This window comes from Coregonus lavaretus (genome assembly GCF_964263955.1).
Source record: "Coregonus lavaretus genome assembly, chromosome: 26".
Lineage (NCBI taxonomy): Eukaryota > Metazoa > Chordata > Actinopteri > Salmoniformes > Salmonidae > Coregonus > Coregonus lavaretus.
The window spans coordinates 28530555-28545549 of record NC_140013.1 but is presented as its reverse complement, the minus strand read 5'-3'; positions in this window follow the sequence as shown (position 1 = coordinate 28545549).

Here is a 14995-nt window from a genome sequence, read left to right as displayed (position 1 = left end):
TCATGACATATTTTGACGCAAATTATTAATGTTGGCTATCGTAATAATTTGAGAATCTTGGATGAAAGGGGGGAGTAGGGTAGCTATAGCAGGTTATTACTGTTGCATCTAGATTGGTTGGCTGCACATGTTTCTTCCAGTTAATATTGAAATAGTGAGACTGTGGTTATTGCACAGTAAAACAGACTGAAAAAGTCAAAAGTAACAAATGAGAAACACAATATTCAAGTGTTTATGTAATACATTTTTTTTTTTACACACTGGTCTTTTGTGAAGACAAATGAACAGGGCATGATTTACTGGCATGCATGTAGTTAAAATAAAGTTCCCATTCAGCAGAAATTAGTGATGGATTATAGGAACATAATTGAAAAGATGTTGCCTCGGGTGGCGCGATGACAAACGAGAGAATTACACTTCCTATGTTCAGCTCCATGAAAAGGCTACACATAGGAGTGATTAGTTTCCCGGACAATTATGGACTTTATGTTTGTGACGGTCATTTCACAAACTGACAAATACCATAATATCAAAGGAGTTGTTCTCCAGAGAGAGAGGTGCTAGTTAGACTACATGTGTATGTCTTAATTGTCCTCTTGGCATTTCTACTTCACAAACAACTAGGATATCTGCTGAAGATGATTTTTTTTCTGCTAGCATTAATTCATTTGTTTACTTTAATGTCCCTGTATGTTGTTAGAGTGCTTCATGCTTGGCCGTTCCCCAACAGACGTCGCTGATTATTGGTCTTGCTGTCATATCAAGCTACAAGCTTGTCAGCACACCTGCAAACCACTTCTAACTGTAGAGTTACAAAACACGTGTAATTCAAATACTGCATAGCCTACCATCATGATAAACAACACACTGTAAAAAGGAGGATTTTTTTTTTCATACAGTATCTTCATACATTATCTCCTCAGAGGATTATACATGTCTGAGAGACCCTGTGTGTTCTCTTAGATTTTAATATATGTATGAATAATTGGATTTTCATTAACAGAGTGCTTTGAATGTATTTCTTTGTCTGAGCCTGACTATAATCTGTCTATTCAGACTCATCTTGTTTTTCTACTCCCACACATTTAGAGATTCGGTAGTGCTAGCACACACATCTGTGTGTAGGAGGCATGTGCACACTCAGAATGCCTGTACTGTACTGTACCATAAGGTGCTAATAATATGCAGACAAAATACACATCCTTTCAGACATGCCTTTTTCATACATGTGTTTTTCTTATAATAGAAAAGGGCAAGTGCACAGCTGCAGACAGTTCCTCCTAATTCTATTTGGTACACCAACATCTATGGTTTTCATACCTAAGCCCCTGGAAATAATAATTGTATACAGCAGTGAAGGCTCCTCAGAGGAGAAAGGGGAGGACCATCCTCCTCAGTGAATTTTTTTTTTTTTTTTTATAGTGAAACATTAAAAAAGTTATCATTTTTAGGTAACATTTGAGTATCATGTAGTAGCCTAAACCTATCGATGTTACATTGAACTGGGTGAATGGAATATGAATGCCAGTCATCCAATATGCTGTAATACAAGTAAGGCCATCTTCATTTAAAAAAATGAGTATTCCTCCCTCACCTTAAATGGCACTGACCACCACTGGTATACAGTATATGTTTTATGGAATTTCCATTCAATACTGTATCTCTGGCAGATACACTTTATTTGATAATTGGACATTATCAGTCCTGACATCTGCACTCAAACGCTGTCAGATACCATATGGACAACCAATGCACTTCCTCCTCTAGCATTTACCATATCTGATACTGCAAGACTGTTAACCCTACCTTCCCGTGCATAGAGCTACCCTTTGTCTAATGATACACGTCTCTATGGCCAGTAAATTACTGATGATCACTTCAGTGTATCACTTTTTTTCCCCATGTCACACAAATTAATAACCGTAATTAGTGATATCTGGACAACATGTGTAAAGGGAATTTTCAGGTGAACCAAAAGGAGAGAAGTCGTTGATAATAAAAATCTATCCGGTTTAATACAAGAATTCAGGGAGAACACAGGCCCTTTATTTTCTAATCAGACAGTACTGAATGTTCTTTAAACATCAGTCTGAGAGGCTTATACCATCTGCCCTTTTGCCCTCCTATGAAAAAAGTGCCCTTTTGATTGGTGGCAAAAAATAACGTTTTTTTTTTTTTTTTGTCTCTTTTCTCTCTTGTAACTTTAAATTCAACGAATTGCCTATCAAACTAGATGATTTTTCCTAACTCTTGATTCTTGAAAATATTCCCCTCTCGCACCTTTCTGCCACCTTTCCTTCTACCCCCCCCCCCCAAAAAAAAAAAAAAAAAAAAAAAAAACATTGTAAAATGGTTATCCCACTGGCTATAAGGTGAATGCACCAATTTGTAAGTCGCTCTGGATAAGAGCGTCTGCTAAATGACGTAAATGTAAATGTAAAACTGTGAGTGCAGTAGTGTGTTGCTACCAATAACTGTATATTAGCTTCGTTGCAACCAAAATAGTTTTCATTGGGCTGGACTTGGGAAGTGGAGACAAAAAAGAACCCTATTACAATATAGCCAGCTTTACCTCCCCAAAAAACTTTTCCTGTCTACAAAGGCAAATCTATAATCTGAAAGGAACTCTACTTACCAGCCGTGAAGTGAAATGTGTCCCTCGCTATCAAAACATTTGTTTATCCAGGTTGGTCTTCCTCTTCGGCATTATGGCAGTCCGCAAACAAATGTCATAGGTGCATGCCACCACCTAATGTATTGGCTGTGTGTCAGTCTACTATTCTGTAGTATGAATTCATTACACTTTGTGAACAAATTGCACTACCAACTAACCCTACACCCATTAAAACCTCATCACTACATTGGCCTTATCTAATCCTACACCAGGCTGGCAGCCTGGGAGGATGGGACACTATCATTCAAAACACCTTGTAACTCCTCTGCAGTACAATCTCTATGTTTTGTGGAAAAAAATATATCTTTCCAATGACATCATTAACCAATTAGTAGGCAATGCCTACTCATAATTGGTTAAACTCACATGATGCACACCGATGATGTCATTAGAAACGCTTATCTTCCTCTCTTTTTCCCCGCAAAACATAGAAACGTGCCATTTTCACATATGTTGAGGTGGTGCTGGAGATGATGAATATGAAGTAAAACATTTTTTTGAAATTGTCCTTTAATGTCAGGAATATTGAATACCAATTATTTTAGTGTTACATCTATTTAAAGCATTTATTAGGCATACACTGTATACTAATAAAGTAGACTACAGTTACAAAATATATATTATATATGCCTATGTGTATTCACAGAAAACATTTGACAACATTTTATTTTTACATAATAATGCAAGTGTAATACTATAAACTATTTAATGTATGTATTGATTTTAATATCTAATTAACTCATGCAATTACAGCTTCATCCTGGACAAAAACATTTTGTGATTATTGTAAGTCCCTTGAAAGCACTGATGAAGGACCAGGTCCAAAGTTGGGGTTAGGGCAGCAGCTGTCAACAAAGACATGACAAGGATACAACAAAAAGTATGTTGGATAAAAAAAATATATATATATATATATATGTTAAAATAATAAGATGCTAAACATAAACGTTTTAGATTATGCCTCTTTAATACATAAAAAGAGAGCAAGAGAGATATTAAGGAGATAGGGAGGATTTAATTCTCTCTAACTTTATTGTATATTCCATCAGGTATCCTTGATGGAGAGGTCACTCATTCATATCTCAATCAAGAAAGGTGTATCGCCGGACATCTCAAAAGAAGTGCAGTGGTTGCTGGAGGATCTGGAGGAGTCAACGAGGAACACAAAAAATACTCATTTATTGCAGGAAAGTCTGCATGTGTTAAATCATGCAGTAAATCAATTTAAATGGATATTTTGGGATGTTGGCAATGAGGCCCTTAATCTACTTCCCCAGTCAGATTAACTCATGGATACCATTTTTATGTCTCTGCGTGCAGTTTGAAGGAAGTTGCTAACTAGCACTAGCACAATTGCTAACAAGCGTTGCTAATAGATACCCAAAGACTTCCAGTTATTCCACTAACGCTAGTTAGCATTGGCTCGTGAAACTACCTCTTAACTTCCTTCATAGTGGACACAGAGACATAAAATGGTATCGATTAGTTAATCTGACTCTGGGGAAGTAGGTAAAGGGCTTCGTTGCCAATATCCCGAAGTATCCCTTTAATGCAAAGCCCTTAGGGTTTATGAAAAAAATGCATGTAATTCATTAAGTAAACATGTAAATATGTCTAATTTAAGTATTAGTTACGATAAACACATATCTTTTTATTTTAATAAGTTACAATGCTGTAGATTTATTCAGTTTTTCGAAAATATTTATTTCATGTGTGCAGGACTGCCACATCTGTGACCAGAGTTTACGGCAAGCTGATGAAAGAACTAAGAGATGGGGCTTGGCTCAATGGTAATAGCATACAGGAGCACAAGCTTGTCGTCATGTACCACAACCATACAGACCCTCGCACTCCACAGTTGTGGAAAAAGTACTCAATTGTCATACTTGATTAAAAGTAAATGCTACACATCAAATTCCTTATATTAAGCCAACCAAATGGCACAATTGTCATTTTTTATTTTATTTTACGGACAACCAGGGGCACACTCCAACACTCAGACATAATTTACAAACGCAGTATTTGTGTTTAGTGAGTCCGCCAGATCAGAGGCATTAGGGATGCTTTATATTGATAGGTGTGTGAATTGGGCCATATTTCTGTCCTGCCTGAGCATAATTAAATACTACATCCCCTGAAGATTTCCCCAGTAGTTCACTTAATCCTGGCTCTTCAACCCCATTACTCCTCAAATCTAATAACAATCGCTCCCTTTCTCTCACATATTTCTGGCACTGAAATAGAACATGTTCCACTGTCTTCATCATCTCCTGACAATGATCACACCTCCCAGTCTGATGTTTCCCCACCACTTTCAATGTACTATTTAGCCTTGTGTGTCCCATTCTCAGCCTTGTGACTACACTCTCCTCCCTTCTCTCTCGGCCTGAGGACCTCCCTGCCCCCACCTTTTCCTGGATCTTATACAGGTGTCTTCCCTTACTCTCCCTATTCCACAACTCTTGCTACTTATTTTTAACCACTGTTCTTATTAATCCCTTGGCTTCTGCTTTACTGATTGATAGTTCCATCTCAACATTAGGATGTTTAAGAGCCTGCTTGGCAATAATATCCACTTCCTCATTACATTTACATTTTAGTCATTTAGCAGACAGTCTTATCCAGAGCGACTTACAGTTAGTGAGTGCATAATTTTTTTTTTCTTCATATACTGTATATATATATTTTTCATACTGGCCCCCCGTGGAAATCGAACCCACAACCCTGTAGTTGCATGCGCCATGCTCTATCAACTGAGCTACACAAGACATTCCCCTTTACTCCCACATGAGCTGGTACCTAGAGGAACATCACAAATAACCCCATCTGTTTCACCCTATACAATCACTGCAAAACCTCATACAATATATCCTGTCTGCTCTGAGACACACATTCATTTAAGCTCATCAGTGCTGCACAGGAGTCAGAGCAGATGACTACCCTGTCTGGCCTCACCACCTCCACCCACTCTGCAGCCAATAGTATGGCCAACAACTCAATTGTGTAAACGGATAAATTATCTGCTTGTGCTTGTTTATACTGAATCAGGTGCTGGTAATTATGGGACCTTTTCAACATTCTGAAAGCGCTGCTCCTACTCTTCACTGCTTCTCTACACTCTTCACTCCACCAGGGGACTGTGTTACCCTTTCTCCCCCCTGTCCCCATAGGAATCACCTGCCTTCCAGCCCCTACTATTGCTGCTCTTATTCCATCATTGACGATTTCTATATCTGAATTAAGATCTACCTGAGACAGCTCCTGTTCACTCAACTCCTGAAACTGACCCCACTCTGCTTTCCCAAATATCCATCTCCTCAATCCATTTCCTACTGATTCTTCTTCCCTCAATCCTACAGTACACATGATAGGATAGTGATCACTACCCACTGTAGATTCCTCCAAAACCTCCCACCTACATCTGCCTGACATTGAACTTGAGATCAAAGTAAGATCCAGAGCTGATTAATTTCCAGTTACTGGGTCAATCCTGGTTCCCCAGCCGTCCATTAAGACTCACAAGCCCTTTCTCATCCAGTAGTTCCTCCAACACTTGTCCGTTTACATCAGTCCGTAACACTCCCCAGAGCGTACTATGAGCATTAAAATCCCCACACCACATTACCCCTCCTATCTTGACCTTCTACATTCCCAAGGGCCAGCAACTCCAGTCTCTTACACGGGTTGTAAAAGTTCACTATTACCATATTCACCCCTCCCAACCACACCTCTACCACTACATAATCCTGTTCCACTCCCTCTCCCACATGGCTGTATGGGATCCCCCGCTTTATAAAGGTAGCACACCCTCCTCCTCCCCCTATGGACTACAACATAACCTTGTAATACAAAATCTAGAGTAGGTTTTAGCCATGTCTCCTGGAGACATATCACATCAGGTTTAGCTGGTAACTCCTCAAGAAACAGTTTGAACTCTTGCCCATTAGCCATCAAACTTCTGGCATTCCATTGAAGGATTAACACCATAATGCAAATTAACCAATACATGATTCCTGGCTGGACTGATTCTCAATCTTATTGAGGTCATCCTGTACATTTTCCCATGTCAGTCCTGTAATTCCAAGATACCTCACTGCCTGCTCCACTATGATCTTTATCTTCTTAGTCCTCCATTGTGATTTTTCTGTGCAATTGATTGCTGCTGTCACAAATGTAACAACCTTCCTCATGTCTCCTACCAGTCTTGTGTTCTCCCCCATTCTGCTCCCTCCATCATGCCCAACCTGCATCTCAATCTGTCCTGGAGTACCTGCTTCTAGGTGCCCCGATTGTTTCTGTGTGAACTACCTTCACTGCCTCTGCAAAACGAGATGTTACGCTCACTCCTCACCTGCTGCACTTCCACCTGTCTTTTCATCACTGAACAACCCCCATACGCTACACTATGGGCGCCCCTACAGTGACAGCACTTTAACTGGACCCCATCTCCACATTCCCCATATGCATGTTCTCCCCCACACTTCGCACATCTCCTTTTGCCTTTACACACCGCGCCACTTGCCCAAACCTATGACAGTTATAGCAACGCAATGGTTTCGGAACATATGCTCGCACATAGTAACTCATATACCCAATCCTAACTTTCCCTGACAATACCAGATCCTCAAAGTTTAGTAGCACTGACAAGCTATCCACCTTCTTCCCATCTCGTGTCATCTGGAGGCGCTTTGCCTCAATAAGAGAGCCTCCATTCAAGTGGTCCTTTATTTCTTGCATGTTAACAATTTCTGGAACTCCTGTAATAACTCCCTTCACCCACTTCCGTCCAGTTTGATCCGGCATGCTACTATCAACCACACGTTTACATACCTGCTTGAGTTTGAGCGGCTTCTCATACTGTTTAACATTGAAACACACCACCACCAAACTTCCATCACAAAGAACTTTAGCAGACACAACCTCTCCTACTTTACTCTCCAAATCCCTAGCCAACGCGATCGGACTCTCCGCCGTGACTCCACCTTGATCCTTAAATTTCACCAACACCTTGAACTCCACTTCTCTCAGTACAACACTGCGACCCGAACCTCCCTCGTCACTACACTCCTCTGACAAGACCTGCAAAGGCTACTCAGGCTTCCTCTTATTCTTAACCTTTACTCTTACTATACCACCACCTTTTTCCACTCCACCACTACACTCCATCCCATCCTCCTTAACTCCTAACCTCCCTACCTTTCCATCCATCTCTGCTCCAGTCACAGCCCAGTGTTGCTCAACCACCTCCACCAGATTTCCTCTCTGTTTCGTTTATTTTCGTTCAAATCTATTAACTTAGCAATATTGAATAATCGTCGTTTATCTATCCTAATTCACCAAACGCGGACAGCTTCTCAGCTGTTGTTTCCCCAGAAGCCTCCCTGTTTCCGCTCCCTTCCGCTATCCTTCTACCCAGGGGAGACGCCCACAAACTTGCCTGTTTTCATACTTGACCATAGAGTTTGCTAGAGGGCACACTTGACACGAATGCCCTCTTTCCACCTCCATGCCCCAGACTGGGGGAATTCTGAACAGTAAGGCAGCACAATGTTTAAAGTTCACATTTTGCCTTTAATCTAAACATTTGTCTCAGATATGGGGCCCAAGTTCATCACATGGTACCTGGCTGTGTGATTGAGTGGGTAAAATTCCAAATACATGTGCCATCTTACTGCCCCAAAAGTCGGTGGTTCAATTCCCGATTCTGTTTCTAATCTGTCTAAACAAAGCACAGAACAAATAAAGGTGGAATTCCTAGATTTGAGTTGATTTAACTTAAGTCCATGTTTTGTTAAGTCTACTTATCTCATGTCTGAATTGGGCCCCATGTGCTGAATGTAACAAGGGTGGTTCAGCACAACTGTTTAGTCCTGAAGACTGGCTGAGTGGACTAAGGCAGCATCTTGAGCAGGAGACCCGAGTTGACAACTCACATGAAGGCCCACTTTATACATGTTACCCCTGCTGGAGCTTATATAGCCCTGATCATTTTGATTGTAACATCATTTATATATAATATCACAGTGGGCCTGGCAACTGTAGCCTATAATTCCTGCCATTCAATTCCCAGTGTCTTCTTTAAAATGTTAATTAAAATATTGAATCATCATCAATCATTATTTACGCTATAAACCATTGGCATTTCAAAACCATTTGATTGTATGAGAGACATTGTCTGCCAAAACATGCTTTTTGTGTTTTGACGCTGCCTTTTACATGCACTGAAACACCAACAATGGTTTTCACAAGGCTCTCTTAAAAACACCAATATTCAGACTGAAGAAACCTTTTCGGTGTTTTGAAATACATTCAGTGTATTATAACACTTACATTGGGTTTACATTCAAACGCCCTCCAAACGCCAGATTTCAGCTTAGGTGTACTACTTTTCATGGTTTCACTGAACAATGACGGTGTTTTGAGTTTTAACAGTATAGCTTTCACCTGGGTTCACCTGGTAAGTCTATGTCATGGAAAGAGCAAGTCTTCCTAATGTTTTGTACACTTCCTAATGTTCATTCACTATGGATTAAGAGTGACAGAATTGACTGTTAATTTTTTTGTTTATTCTACTGTAATACAAAAGTAATTGTTGATTTTATGAGTGGCGCAGTGGTCTAAATCAAATCAAATCAAATCAAATTGTATTGGTCACATGCGCCGAATACAACAGGTGCAGACATTACAGTGAAATGCTTACTTACAGCCCTTAACCAACAGTGCATTTATTTTTAACAAAAAAAGTGTTGAGAAAAAAAAAGAGCAGAAGTAAAATAAAGTGACAGTAGGGAGGCTATATATACAGGGGGGTACCGTTGCAGAGTCAATGTGCGGGGGCCACTAGAGATGCCACTAGAGATCCTGGTTCGAATCCAGGCTCTGTCGCAGCCGGCCGCGACCGGGAGACTCATGGGCGGCGCACAATTGGCCCAGCGTCGTCCAGGGTAGGGGAGGGAATGGCCGGCAGGGATGTAGTTCAGTTGATAGAGCATGGCGTTTGCAACGCCAGGGTTGTGGGTTCGATTCCCACGGGGGGCCAGTATAAAAAATATATATATATATATATATATATATATATATATGTATTCACTAACTGTAAGTCGCTCTGGATAAGAGCGTCTGCTAAATGACTAAAATGTAAATGTAAATGTAACTCTTACTCCCATGTTAGGGAGTAGGAGTTGGCCCAGTAGATTTTGACATTGAAGTGCAGCCTCCTTCGAGTTGTTTTTTTGTAAGGATAAAAGAAAGAAGTTAAACATAGAATGATCATGTTAGAAAAAAGGCAGCAAAATCAAGTAAAAGCTACCATTTTCTTATTATAACTGTCTATACTTTGCTGTTGTTGATAGTAATAAAAGCTTGATATGTACACTACCGGTCAAAAGTTTTAGAACACCTACTCATTCAAGGGTTTTTCTTTATTTTTTGCTATTTTCTACATTGTAGAATAATAATGAAGACAAAAATCTGAAATAACACATATGGAATCATGTAGTAACCAAAAAAGGGTGAAACAAATCTAAATATATTTTTTATTTGATTCTTCAAATAGCCACCCTTTGCCTCAATGACGGCTTTGCACACTCTTGGCATTCTCTCAACCACCTTCATGAGGAATGATTTTCCAACAGTCTTGAAGGAGTTCACACATATGCTGAGCACTTGTTGGCTGCTTTTCCTTCACTCTGAGGTCTGACTCATCCCAAACCATCTCAATTGGGTTGAGGTCGGGTGATTGTGGAGGACAGGTCAGATGATGCAGCACTCCATCACTCTCCTTCTTGGTAAAATAGCCCTTACACAGCCTGGAGGTGTGTTGGGTCATTGTCCTGTTGAAAAACGAATGATAGTCCCACTAAGCCCAAACCAGATGGGATGGCGTATCGCTGCAGAATGCTGTGGTAGCCATGCTGGTTAAGTGTGCCTTGAATTCAAAATAAATCACAGACAGTGTCACCAGCAAAGCACCTCCACACCATAACACCTCCTCCCTCAATGCTTTATGGTGGGAAATAAACATGCAGAGATCATCCGTTCACCCACACCGCGTCTCACAAAGACACAGCGGTTGGAACCAAAAATCTCCAATTTGGACTCCAGAACAAAGGACACATTTCCACCAGTCTAATGTCCATTGCTCGTGTTTCTTGGCCCAAGCAAGTCTCTTCTTCTTATTGATGTCCTTTAGTAGTGGTTTCTTTGCAGCAATTCGACCATGAAGGCCTGATTCATACAGTCTCCTCTGAACAGTTGATGTTTAGATGTGTCTGTTACTTGAACTCTGTGAAGCATTTATTTGGGCTGCAATTTCTGAGGCTGGTAACTCTAATGAACTTATCCTCTGCAGCATAGGTAACTCTGGGTCTTCCATTCCTGTGGCGATCCTCATGAGAGCCAGTTTCATCATAGCGCTTGATGGTTCTTGCGACTGCACTTGAAGAAACTTTCAAAGTTCTTGAAATGTTCCGTATTGCCTGACATGTCTTAAAGTAATGATGGACTGTCGTTTCTCTTTGCTTATTTGAGCTGTTCTTGCAATAATATGGACTTGGTATTTTACCAAATAGGGCTATCATCTGTATACCACCTCTACCTTGTCACAACACAACTGATTGGCTCAAACGCATTAAGAAGGAAAGTAATTCCACAAATTAACTTTTAAGAAGGCACACCTGTTAATTGAAATGCGTTCCAGGTGACTACCTCATCAAATCAAATCAAATCAAATATTATTTGTCACATACTCGTGTTTAGCAGATGTTATTGCGGGTGTAGCGAAATGCTTGTGCTTCTAGCTCCGACAGTGCAGTAATATCTAACAAGTAATGTCTAACAATACACACAAATCTAAGTTAGGAATGAATTAAGAATATGTACATATATGGACAAGCAATGTCAGAGCGGCATGGACTAAGATACAGTAGAATAGTATAGAATACAGTATATGCATATGAGATGAGTAATGCAAGATATGTAAACATTATTAAAGTGGCTAGTGTTCCATTTCTTAAGGTGGCAGTGATTTCTAGTCTATGTCTATAGGCAGCAGCCTCTAATGTGCTAGTGATGGCTGTTTAACAGTCTGTTGGCCTTGAGATAGAAGCTGTTTTTCAGTCTCTCGGTCCCAGCTTTGATGGACCTGTACTGACCTCCCTTCTGGATGATAGCGGGGTGAACAGGCAGTGGCTCGGGTGGTTGATGTCCTTGATGATCTTTTTGGCCTTCCTGTGACATTGGGTGCTGTAGGTGTCCTGGAGGGCGGGTAGTTTGCCCCCGGTAAAGAGTTGGGCAGACCGCACCACCCTCTGGAGAGCCTTGCGGTTAAGGGCGGTGCAGTTGCCATACCAGGCGGTGATACAGCCCGACAGGATGCTCTCAATTGTGCATCTGTAAAAGTTTGTGAGGGTTTTAGGTGCCAAGCCAAATCTATTTTGCCTCCTGAGGTTGAAGAGGCTCTGTTGCGCCTTCTTCACCACACTGTCTGTGTGGGTGGTCCATTTCAGTTTGTCAGTGATGTGTACGCCAAGGATGAAGCTGGTTGAGAGAATGCCAAGTGTGTGCAAAGCTGTCATCAAGGCAAAGGGTGGCTATTTGAAGAATCTCAATTATAAAATATATTTGGTTTTGTTTAACACATTTTTGGTTACTACATGATTCCATATGTGTTATTTCATAGTTTTGATGTCTTCACTATTATTCTACAATGTAGAAAATAGTAAAAATAAAGAAAAACCCTTGAATGAGTAGGTGTTCTAAAACTTTTTACCGATAGTGTACATAATTCTATGAATTCTACATTGGTGTTTGCTGTGCTATTACACATGAACAGAAAAAAGCTAATCCTTTAATCATTTTGTTGAGTGGACTTGTAGTAATGTAGCTGCTTGCAAGGTAGTTGGGTAACACTTCATTTTAAGGGGTCCTTATTGCAGTGTAATTACACTGTAAAAAGCATTGTAGTTAATTTTAATAACTCATAATTACACTGTAATAACAACATGTAACTGGTGGTTATTGTAGCCTGTAATTACAGAGGTGTAGCAACGAATGCTTGTTACCATGCTTGTTACAAATGGGCAAGTTTCCACTAAATTCACCAATTTATAGTGTTTACACTCGGGAAACTGTACAGATTATTAGGCTACAGATGAAATAAGTAATGATGAACTTCACAGGATGGTGAAAGTGCACAGTGATCTTGATGCTCCTTTCCAATAAATATCGAGGGTCTTATTCTGGTGAAATGATGATCGATGCTTGACTGCCATTTGACAAATACAAATATTCTTATCTTATCCATAATACTCTCATCATGTAGACTAGCCTACCCGCACAGCCTACACGCACTGTATCTGCAAGCTGTTGGCTAGAGTGCAGGTGCCAAGACCAGAGTAGGCACATTTGCTATTTAACGCAAAAGTTTTTGTGACAAAACTATTGGTAGAGTTGAAAATGAGATGGAAACACATTGAACTTTATATTTTTACTCGGTACATGAAAACTTAAGTGAAAAGGTACATTTTGTGTGCAGTCATAATTTTCCCCAACAAGTCCATTTGGTGGAAACACCACTGGTTGGAAAAAGCGCATATTTTCTGTATGCGGATTCTAGAATATCCGCATTAACATCTGTCGCCAATTGGATGGAAACTTACCTAGTTGTTGCTAGCACTTGCCCCCCAAAAGTGTATCATCTGGGTTAACTTGGTTAAGTTTACAAAAACAGATAAGATGTAGGTCAATCTCACTGAATGGGGTCTACCATACGTGTGTCATCCTCAAGTAGGTGTACTTACTTGTAATTAATGTACACTTTATATAGTACATTACCCATCCTGACAACCCTGGCCCTCATTTTAAGGCTTCCGGAAGCAACATCCAAGTGGGAGGATAAACACACTAGTACACCACAGAGTACATCTAATATCTGCATAAGTACAATGTAATTACTAGGTGTAACACAGGATTTAGCTAGTGTGTCTTGAGGGGCACTTAGGTGTAATTAATGTGCACCTACAAGTATGTTACCCATCCTGACAATATAATCGTCAGCTTCTGAAAGCTCCATCCAAGTGATACAATAAACACCTTAATACATCACAGAGTACATATCTGTAATATCTGCATGAATACAAGGTTGTCGGTAGTTGAAACACAGGATTTAGCTATTTAAAGTTAAGTGTACATTTCTATATAATTACTACTCATTACCAAGTTAAAATGCCTACAAACAAAAGATGAGCTTCTCCTTTAGTCAACTTTATTGCAACGTAAAAATAGCTTACATTTCTTACAAAATTACAATTATTTGTATTGTTAGATTAATAATTAGATTAATTAGATTAGGCCTACTTAATAACATAAAAATAACTATTCTAGTGGTGGTGAATAGTAGTCTTGATTGCTAATTCAGAAAAACGGGAATGTATTTTTCTTCATTTCTAACATTACAAATAACAATGGAAATCAACAACTCTGTCCCTATCTTCATCTGTTTCTTTGTTGTAATCATCTTCCCATCTTGGAGTCTGAGACCTTGTGGGATTCTGTGGGAAAGAAGAAGAATGTAGCTATGAGATTTTACATTAGCCTATACTAGTTATTATAATCTTCAATTCTATAGTTTAGGCCTGCTACCTAGCTAGTTGTTGTTATCCAGCTAGCAATAATAGTGCTTACTAACACTAATAAGTTAGCTAGTGTTTAGCTACATTGAAAAGGAACGTTAGTTACTCATAGTGTGTTGACACAAGTGGCTAGCTAGCTAACGTTAACATGCTGGTTGTGTCTCACGTTATACCCTTGGGGTAAGGATACCCTGAGAACAAGGTTGAGGGAATATAAGACCATCAAGCCCAGCTAACGTTAGCTAGCTAGTTAGCTAGAGAGTAGCAACAATAGCATAGCTATTTGCCAGCTTTAGGTAGCTAGATAGTCAAGGTTAGAAAACTAGCTAGCTAGCGTTGCTAGCTAATCTAAAAAAAAAACTATACAGATTGCATGGACAGTCTATTCTGTAGATAGTAGCTAGCTAGTTGGTAGCCCTAACAAAAAGGCAGGAGAAGCTAACGTTAGCTAGTTACAGTTAACTAGCTAGCCAACACTAGGCTAGCTAGCTAGCTGGCAAATGCTAACCAGCTAACTACCTATGCTAAATCGTCCAGCAGAATTCACGTATACAAAAAGCTAAACAAATTGCATGGAAAACTTACTTTCTATCTTTTGTGTTAACGTTTTCGTCTTGTCTACAACCAGTGGTGTAATGGTGCCTAGAGAAGTGGGTAAACTCGAATTTTGCCCAAAATCTTCCAAGCGGCC